The sequence below is a fragment of the Dipodomys ordii genome, unplaced genomic scaffold (assembly GCF_000151885.1).
Source record: "Dipodomys ordii isolate 6190 unplaced genomic scaffold, Dord_2.0 Scaffold41, whole genome shotgun sequence".
Taxonomy (NCBI): Eukaryota; Metazoa; Chordata; class Mammalia; order Rodentia; family Heteromyidae; genus Dipodomys; species Dipodomys ordii.
This window is the reverse complement of record NW_012267257.1, coordinates 1,223,922-1,233,098: the sequence shown is the minus strand read 5'-3', so window position 1 is coordinate 1,233,098 and position 9,177 is coordinate 1,223,922.

Sequence of the window (9,177 nt, the reverse complement as noted above, 5' to 3'; positions counted from 1 at the left end):
GCTTTTTTTCTTTTTGCTTATGTGGTGCTGAGGAATCGAACCCAGGGCCTCAGGCATGCAAGGCAAGCGCTCTACCACTGAGCCAACTTCCCAGCCCCCCAACTCTTGTTTCTTGAGACAAGCTGTTGCTATGTAACCCAGGCCAACCTGGACTTCAAGATCCTCCTGCTTTGCTTTCTTGTTTTTTTTTGTGGGGGGGGGTCTGGTCGTGGGGCCTGAACTCTGGGCCTGGGCGCTGTCCCTCAGCTCTTCAGCTCAAGGCTAGTGCTCTACCACTTGAGCCACAACGCCACTTCTGGCTTTTTTCTTTTTTCTTATGTGGTGCTGAGGAATCGAACCCAGGGCCTCATGCATGCAAGGCAAGCGCTCTACCACTGAGCCATCTTCCCATCCCTCCTGCTTTGCTTTCTAAGGGCTGGGATTACAGCCATACATCAGCATAACTGGCTAAATTGCTATAGCTTAAGTCACTTGAAATAATTCTTCTCTGTGTGGCTAAACTACTAATGGAATACGTGTTTATTTGTTTCTGGGTTGTTCTTTATATTTTGATTTTATTTTGTTTTATAATTTGGTGTAACAATCCCATATTTTTATAATCAAATTTACTGAAAGAGTTGGGTGTCAGTAGCACTCATCTATAATCTTAGGAGGCTGAAATCTGAAGACTGTGGTTTGAAACCATCCTGCAAAGTCTAAGAGCCTATATCTCAAGTTAACCAGCAAAGAAGATGGACTGGAGGTGTGGCTCAAGTGGTTCAATGGATCACCAGCTATGAGCCAAAAAAGTTGAGGACAAAAGCAGAGGGGCCTGAGTTCAAGTCTGAATTTATGCTTACAATAAGCCAATAAGAGAACTTGTTTTGTGTGCTAGCTTCCTTTTACTATAATTAAACACCTGCAAAGAAAAAAAAAAGGTTAGCTTTTACTTACAGTTTTGGTGTTTCCAGTCCATGACTGATTTAGTCCCACTGCTTTGGGCTTGTGGGTATTAGCACATCATGGTAGAGTATATGAAAGAGTAAAATTGGTTACTTCATCAGCCAGGAAGGAAAAAGGAAGAGTTTGGTGTCCTACAAATAAAAGTGATATTATGGTTCAAATTGTGATAGAGACATGTCAGAAAAATCATGGGAGTGTGATTAAAGGGCCTCCTCTGGCCACAGTCTTCTTTAAGTGCTCCCCGATCCCCTTCCCCAATAATGTCAGGACCTGCCATAAGGCCTTTTTAAAGATAATCCAGCATCTTCCAATAGTACCACTGGGGTCCAAGCCTTTAGCTTGTGGACTTGTGGCAGGCATTCAACTTTCAAACAACAGCAGATACCAACTATGAAATGCAGGATGGATGATAATGTTAGAAAATAATTTTACAATTACTGTAACCATCAGACAAAAGTTATCTGTAGATACTAAAATCAGTATTTGGATACTAAAATCAGTATTCCACCCCATGTGTGTGTGTGTGTGTGTGTGTGTGTGTGTGTGTGTGTATGAGAGAGGGGAGAGAGAGAGAGAGAGAGAGAGAGAGAGAGAGAGAGAGAGCGCTAGAGAGAGAGAGCCCTGTAGCCCTGCTTCTTGCTTTTGGTGGTTAATTGGAGATAAGAGTCTCATGGAATTTCCTGCCTGAGTTGGCTTCTAACTGTAATCCTTAGATCTGGGCCTCCTGAGTAGCTACGATTACATATGTGAGTGCAGGCACCCAACTCAAATGACTTTTTAATTATAAAGGATAAGTACAGTTTTTCATTGTACAGTAAAGTAAATGGGGAGACAGCACTTAAGTAATCAAAATTAACATCATCAGTGATGGCAAAGCAGTGTCATGTGCTTTTTGATGCACTTAATACACTGGGAACAAGATGTGATGTTACACAAACAGCATTACTGCCAAAATGCATAATCTAAATCTGGTTATTAGGTGACATTAGGTCCAAATTGAGGGATGTTGAGATAGGAAATTGCATGTACTATTTACTGTCAAATAAAAATACTGTCTAATGCACGTTCTTCTTCTGTACCTGTTGCCTCTTTTCTTTCTCATGAGTATTTTATTATTATTTGTGCTTATTCTTCTATTAAAAACACATTACTTTGCACTGGCTTTTTCTCCCTAATAATGTGTTTTAATAGTCACTGCCCAATAGTATGTAGAGATAATCCTCTTCCTATTTTATGACTGTAATCCATTGGTAGAGGTTCTTCTCTGCTATTGAGGTACATTACAGCTGTTTTTAGTTTTAGCTTTTAGCTCTGCAGTTAATAATTTTATGTCAAATCCTGTTGGGTTTTCTGGAAGCTAAATTCTTATGTCAGATTTGTCAATCAAAGGGCAATGAGTGTGATTTTGCTAGACATTGTCAAATTTTCTTCCTTCAGGGTTATAACACGAAGCATTCCTAACAGCAGTGTGCCTATAACTTAAAGCTTCTCTAACATAGTATATCATCTAAAGTTTGCCATTCTAACAGAGGTGTAAAAATTGTATCTCAGTGTTCTAATCTACATTGTTTTTAAAATAAATGAAATTGAGCATTTCTTCAAGTGTAGGGTATTTGCTTTTTTTTTCTATGAATTGTTTATATTTTCTACCCTTTTTCTTTTTCTTTTGTCGGTCATGGGGCTTGAACTCTGTGCTTGGGCGCTGTCCCTCAGCTCTTCAGCTCAAGGCTAGCACCCTACAACTTGAGCCACAGCCCCACTTCCGGCTTTTTTCTGCTTACGTGGTATTGGGGAATCAAACCCAGGGCCTCATGCATGCAAGGCAAGCACTCTACCACTGAGCCACCTTCCCAGACCCCCTTTTTCTTTATGGTTGTTAATCTTTTTCTTTTAACTTTCCGATGTTCTGTGTTGATAGTTTTCTTTTTTACTTTTAGATGTTCTCTGTATTAATGGTGTTAATCTTGTTTCTGGTTATATAGATTTCCAGTTTATCACTTTTTTCCCTTATTGTGATTGTCTTTATCTAGTTATATTTCATAAAATTGTTCATTTTGGGAAGTGGCGCTGTGGCTCAAGTGGTAGAGCACTAGCCTTAAGCTGGAGAGCTGAGGGATAGCGCCCAGGCCCAGAGTTCAAGCCCCACAATTAAAAACAAATTGTAGGGCTAGGAAGGTGGCTCAGTGGTAGAGTGCTTGCCTTGCATGCATGAGGCCCTGGGTTCGATTCCTCAGCAGCACATAAGCAGAAAAAGCTGCAAGTGGGGCTGAGACTCAAGTGGTAGAGTGCTAGTCTGCAGCTGAAGACCTGAGGGACAGCTCCCAGGCCCAGAGTTCAGGCCCCACGACCCACCAAAAAAAAAATAAAAAAATATATATATTAAAAAATTGTTCATTCTGGAGTTTTGAGTCTTATGTAGAAACTATAGAGGAATTCAATATTTTAATAAATTTATAATTTTGTTTTTATATTTGAATTTGTTACCCTGTTAAATGTTGTGAAGAAAAAGTTCATTTGTGTATTTTTTTCCTGTATGGTGACCAAGTTATATAGAATATATAAATATATATTAGTTATACATATATAATTTGGTTATATAGAGAGCATTTTCATAAAGAAGCAGTTAAACAATATCAAGGACTCCTAAGAGGTTTCCTAGGTAAGAATTGAAAACTCAATAAGGTTTTGAAATAAGTAATGTCAATATGACCTTGGCAATGGCAGTTTCAGTGAAGCAATGGGGCCTAATGTCAGATAGCAATGGGTTGAAGATAGAAAAAGGATGAAAAATGGGTAGCTAAGTGTATATAACTTTAAAATTTTTTTATTGAAATTAAGTGATTACATAAATTTCACAGTATTGTAGGATAGTGATACTTAAAGTTACAAACATATTTTAACCTTCACAAGGCAAATTGTCATTATATTGGTCTTACTGTTTGTGAATTCTACAAGCTTTGACAGTATATATAACTTCCTTTAAGGTCCCAAATTAATAATCTTTTTATTAGGCACTGTATAAAAGATTCAGAATTCTAAAAGGTAGGTTCCAGGCAAAAAGGGTCTTTAGTAAAACACCTGTCATTCAGGGTATCCAGGAAAATAGATACAATTACACATATTTAAGATATGAGGAATTTTTTTTGTGGGAGTCAAAAAATGGTACTGCAAATAGAAGAAAAATATGGCTGCGGAGGAGGGTAGCTTAGGAAGTAGAGTAAAATGGATTTTAGCAACTTTTTGCCCTGTAGGTTGGTGTCTTTGTGTAGGGTACGACAATCATCAAAGTATCTCAAAGCTCTGGCCCTTGTTTTACCTATTTTACCAAGACAAATGACATAAGTTGCCTAAAGTCATATAGCTGATAGATGGACAATCAGTGCAGAATTTGCAGCCAGTTGCTGGTGATTTCTTTTATGTTTGTAAGCTTTAATACTTTAGTCTGAGGAGGAGTAAACAAAAAAGTATTCATTCCTGGTCAAGTTCACAGATATGATTGTGCTCAGTTCTTCTCCTAAAGTGATTTCAAAGAAAAAAATACCCAGGATAAGACAGCAATGACATTCAAAAAACACTTTTCAGAATTGGGTGCCAGTGATTCATGCCTGTAATCCTAGCTACTCAGGAGACTGAGATATGACTATCTCGGTTCAAAGCCAGCCTGGGCAGGAAAGTCTGTAAGACTCTTATTTCCAATATAGCCACTCAGAAAAACCAGAAGTGGCACTATGGCTCAAGTGGTAGAGTGCTCACCTTGAGCTGAAGAGCTGAGGGACAGCGCCCAGGCCCAGAGTTCAAGTCCCATGACTGACAAAAAAAAAAAGGGTTCACATTAAATGTATTTGTAACAATATTTAGGGAACATTGAATGTATTAGGTCAGCTAACACACTCAAGGTATAGTTGATTACAGGTTGGAACTTTCAGGAACACTACCTGAACTCAAGGCTGGTTTCCAAACCAGAATCTCAATGTATTTCATAATAGGGAACAAGTAATATTGATATATCTTATTCATGTCACCTTCTTTCCTAGTGTGAAGGTACTTGGGAAGATGAGTCATAGTCATGAAATTGCTAAGTGAGTATATAATAAGAATAGAATGATGATGCATACCATTACTCACAATGAAGAACATCTTTCTTGTGACCTGTCCTCAGATCTTTGTCATTTCATTTGTCTTTGCATTGTATCACATCATAGGTATTTGAATACCATATTCATGATTTCTGCCATCCCTGCATATTCTATTTTTCTTTATGTTACAATTTGAAAATTAGCATCTTTCTAAACAATATTAGTTCTGAAATTTGGTATGCTACCATGGTTTTCTAATACATAATAAAGTATAAATACAAAAGTAGCCATCAAAGTAAAAATTGTCTATGAATTGCTTAAAGATTGTTGTGCTATCTCCACCACACATTAGTGAATATCACCTTAGACATTATTGAAAATAACGTTTGTCTCTTTAAACCAAGGGTTTGTCTTGGGTGGTAAAAGCCTTATGACATCAAAACTGTAGATGGGATTATGAATTCAACTCTAGGAGCTCTTTTTCAAAGTGAAATATTCAAATAATCTAGGCCACTGAATACTATAAAAATCCAAATGGCCTTTGGCAGAAAAATGATTCCCCATCTCTACCCTGTTTGCTATGCTGAAAGCCTCTCTGTAGAATTTCTTCCCTATATTGGTTAATTAGGAAGATAGTATCTTGAAGACATTGTCTTCCCTACTTGATTCATTTTGTATTGATTTTTATGTGGCTCCAACCTATTATTTTGTGTTTTATTTAATATATGGTTTGTGTAGAGAAGGTATTTAAGAATGAACCCTTATGTCCCCTTCCCCCCATTTGAGGTAATATACTTTTTGCCTACCGGCAGATTCAAATTTTACCATAGTGTTAAGTCATGCATAGTCCATACGACCTTCAGCAATAAAATATTGTTCAAAGTGGAGATAATGCTGAGGACAAAAAAAAGCAATTTATCCATATTAACTTGGAGAACCTAGAACCTCTAAAGTGTAAAGTGTCTTAACTATAAACTTGTTGTAAAACGCACTTCTATAAGAAAACTATTGTCCTACTTTATTACACAAGATTTTCAGAAATTGTAAAAACTTTGTATGATTAGGCTGTCTTCCTTCAGCTAATGAATCTTTTGAGATAGGAGATTTAAAGTTTTAAATTCCAGTTATCACTGAATTGTTTTCATTGGACTATTTCTTGAAATGGTTAGTTTTACTTTTATTACTCTGTGTATGTGTTGCTGGGGTTTGAATTCAGGACCTCATGCCTGCGAGGCAAGTGTTCTATCACTTGAGCCATGTCTATAGCCCCTTTTTAGCTTAAACTATTTTCACATAGTTTCTTGTTTTTCTTTTTAAAATTTTTGCCTGATGCTGGCTTCTGAGGACGATCTTCCTGCTTATGCATCTCCCATTAAGGAGGACCACAATCGGGGGCCACCATCCTGGCTTATCTCTGTAGATTTCTGTCTGGTTGGCTTCCAGCCTCTTGTGTCACCTGAGTAGCTGGGATTACAGATATGCTAAATTATACTTTTAAACAGCCAGTTGTGCTTATTATTATTACTGGAGAAATGGGGGGAGGGGATACTGTCAGACGTGGGTCTTGAACTCTGGGCCTGGGCGCTGCCCCTCAGCTCTTCAGCTCAAGGCTAGCGCTCTACCACTCGAGCCATAGTGCTACTGCTTATTTTCTGGTGGTTCATTGGAGATAAGCATCTCACGGACTTTTCTGCCCCGGCTGGCTTTGAACCACGATCCTCGGTCTCAGCCTCCTGAGTAGCTAGGATTACAGGCATGAGCCACCGGAGCCAGGCAATTCCCCAGCATCGCCCCTAAGGATATAAACCAAAGACTAATCCCTGATGAATGATCAATGCTGGGACCGATTTCTGAGTTTCTTCTGGATCCAGAGGCAGTTTCCTTCCCACAACTTCACATGACAGACTGGATTCTTCACAACCCCCTGGGGTGCCCCTCGGCCAGTCTCACCGTCACCCTGCTTACAGAGAGGAACAAGGGATTTGCCAACTTCACTGGCCTCAGCTGCCCATTAAGGGCCCGGATTCCCCGGATGTGAGTTGAGCGCAGCAGAGATGCAGCACTGGAGAGGATAACGGTCAGAGCCGAGGAGTAACAGGGCTAAAGGAAGCCAAAGTGCTAGGAGGGTAGGCTTTCTCCGCATATTCCACTTCTATTAGAAAAATGGACGGGGGCTTTTTTTTTTGGGCTAGCAGCGCATGCGCAAGAAACATGTAGGCATTCCTCCCGAGAGCATGGAGTCAAGTAGATAAAAGGCTCGTGGCCAGACTTGTACCCACAGTCCCCACGGGGCCCCTCAACCCGAAGGCCAGTGGAACCGGCCGCTCCAGCGCCAAAAGTGTCACGTCGGACGGAGTGAACCTAAGGGCGTGGTGGGGGCGGGAAGCCCCGTGCCGTCTGAACGCTGATTGGCTGGTGGCGCTCGTTGCCTGGTTTTATTTGTTGGCCCTGCGCTCCTGACCTGACGCACCACGTTGCGCACGTGCAGCCGTTTAAGGCAGCCTCCAGTGCCTTCGAGGATCTTGTGAGAGCGAGAAGCTCGGAGGTGAGTGGGCCGGCGGCCTTGGTCGTGGCCCCCGTGGCCTTCGTCAGGGGAGGGGGCCCAGCGACCTTTTTCGGGGGGGGCGGGGTGCAGCATAGTCAGGGTTTGGACGAAAGGAAAAGTAGGTGAGGCCGGGCAGGAGTTTGAGGCGGCTGGGCCCGGAGCCGCTCAGGTGCCGAAGGCTGGCTGTGAGGCCTGCCCAAGCGGGGACGGAGCGACGTGCCCTGACCTGGGCGGCCTTTTCTCGGAAATGAAAAGTGTGTGGTGCCATTTGTGCACCGACACTGCTTGGGGAAACTAGATGTCCTTTGCCAGGGAGATTGAGCCGCGCAAACGCTCCTCTTAGGGCGGGTCTGTAGGGCCTCCCCCTCCCCTCCCCCTCTGCCCTTCCCCTCCCCTCCCCTCCCCCGCAAACAGGAAAAGACATTTATTATTTATTTATATTCAGGGTCGGGGTGCTATTCCTTAGCCTTTTTTTCTTTTTCTTTTTTTTGTCGGTCATGGGGCTTGAACTCTGGGCCTGGGCGCTGTCCTTCGGCTCAAGGCTAGCGCTCCACTACTTGAGCCACAGCGCCACTTCCGATTTTCTGGTGGTTTATTGGAGATAAGAGGCTGCCGGCCCTACCTACCTAGGCTGGCTTTGAACTGTGATAGTCAGACCTCAGCCTCCGGAATAGCTAGGATTACAGGTGTGAGCCACCGACACCAGGTTCCCTTACCTATTTTTATTCAAGGCTGGTGCTCTACCACTTAAGCCACAACTGTCATGGATTTTTGGTGGTTAAATTTGGAGGTAAGAGTCTCATGGACTTTGCTTCTCTGGCTGGCTTTGAACTCACCTCTTAACCTCTTGAGTAGCTAGGATTGCAGGCATGAACTACCAGTGCCAGCCCTCTCTACCTTTGAGGGAACGCAAAGGGAAAAAGTATGCAAATGGGAAAACCTTTAATAGTACAGTAAAAATTCTCCCCTTCTCCCAAATGGCTCTTTAGGAACCTCTTTTTGTGTGAGTGTGTGTTTGTGCACCATTTTCTGGAATTCATTTTGGTCAGTATTATATGACCAGAAGCACAGAGGCATTATGCCTCTGTGTTCCTCCCTTAAGAGTATCCTCCTCTGTGTGAATGCCTAGAGTCCTGTATAAGTTATCATGTCCTGGTGTATTTTAGGTCTAGCTTCCGCATATGAGAAAAATTTGTGCCCTTGCCTTTAATACTTTAATAACCTTTTGAAGGAGAACAGATTTTGGGGGAAAAAAAGTCTAACCATCTTTGGGAAATGATGCTTTCTAGACAGAAAAGTCGTTCAACTGGCTTTTTTTTTTTTTTAAGAAATCATACAAATGTCCTCTCTAGATAAGAGGTGAGGCCAAATCCCTCTTTTTGCAAAAAAAAAAAAAACTTTCTGGGAAGGTAAGGGAGTAATTAACTAGTTGCAAGAACTATATGTGAAAAGGTAACTTCTTTTTCTCTATTTGGTAGTACTGGTCATCAAATCCAGTGCCTTGTATGCTCTCACGGAGCTACATTCCCAGCCCTATAGTTTATGCTTTTAAAGATATAATTTTGATCTAACCAAGGCCAAAGTGCATTTTTAAAAAAATATTAAAATAGAACC